Genomic DNA, 1,350 nt, shown 5'->3' on the forward strand with positions numbered 1-1,350 from the left:
GTTACGTGATCTTGCTGCTGCCACAGGCGTTCCAGAGACTGCTTGCTCTGTTCAAATGACTAAAACGGCGTATTTCAAGAAACACTTTCGTCCATTGAAACCATTCTTAACACCATCTAACATGCACTTCCGAAGCAAATGGGCTCTAAGCCACATACCCTCGGAATTTACTGGAATTTACTGTGCCAGCATGGACAATTATGTCCATGTTGATGAAAAATGGTACTTTCTCAAAGTAACCAGGTGCACATTTTACGGTGTAACTGGTGAAACTCCTCCGCCACGATCCGTGAAAACAAGAACTACATTTTAAAGGTACTGCACCTTGTTTTGCGGCAAAATACATGTCAAACTACAAAATTGATTATGGTACTTTGTGCTGTGGCGAAACCACGATGGGACCACAATAAACAATCGTGGTGGGACGGAAAAATTGGATGCTGGCCGTTTACAGAAATGGTGCCTGCTGCAAGAACCAGCATCATTTCGAGAAAAAGGCACATTGATTACAACATCTGTCGCGGTTACAAGATCTGTCTACAAGAAAATGCTTTTGGACAATGTCATACCAGCGATTAAAAGGCTCTGGCCTATCGGTGAAAGCAAAATGATTAAACTCCAGCAAGACAACGCCGGCCCACACATACCTGTTGACGATGTCGACGTTGTGTCCGCAGGGCATTGTGATGGTTTCAGCATCAATGTCGTTTGCCAGCCTGCCAACTCACCCGATTGCAACGTGCTTGATCTGGGTTTCTTTCGTGCTCTACAAAGTCTTCAAGTGAAGTGCGCCGCAAGAACAATCGACGACATCGTACGGAATGTGCGTGATGCGTGGGATGACGTACCGCATACGACGCTGTTTTCCAACTTTCGCACGCTACAAGTCGTAAAGTTGTAAATTTTGAAGAAGGCGGCGGCAATCAATTCAAGATCCCTCACCTGATGAAATTCAAACTGGAGCGTGTCGGCCGTTTGCCCGAAAACCCCGAGTGCGACCCTGCTGTCGTTGCCGTTGTCCAGGCCATTCGAGGCCCACCTTGCAGTTGTAAGAGCTGACATGGCACGTGCGGAAGATGAAGTCGCCATCTGTTGTGCCATGGAAGAGATGCACATTGTGTCGGAAGATCATACCTGTGTCGAGTTTGATGTCTCCATCATGGAGTCGTTCGATGATCACGTCGCCTTCCAAAATTGAATATGAGTGCTTGATGATAAGTTCAATTTTTAGAGAGGTTTTTCTGTCGTATTTAACTTACTATTACTATGTGACTGTGGCATATAATTTTATGTCGATCTAATTGGCTCTTTGGAAAGTACACGGGAGGAGCTTTGATTGGGTACCTTTTC

The sequence above is a fragment of the Aphanomyces invadans genome (assembly GCF_000520115.1).
Source record: "Aphanomyces invadans strain NJM9701 unplaced genomic scaffold supercont1.16, whole genome shotgun sequence".
Lineage (NCBI taxonomy): Eukaryota > Oomycota > Saprolegniomycetes > Saprolegniales > Verrucalvaceae > Aphanomyces > Aphanomyces invadans.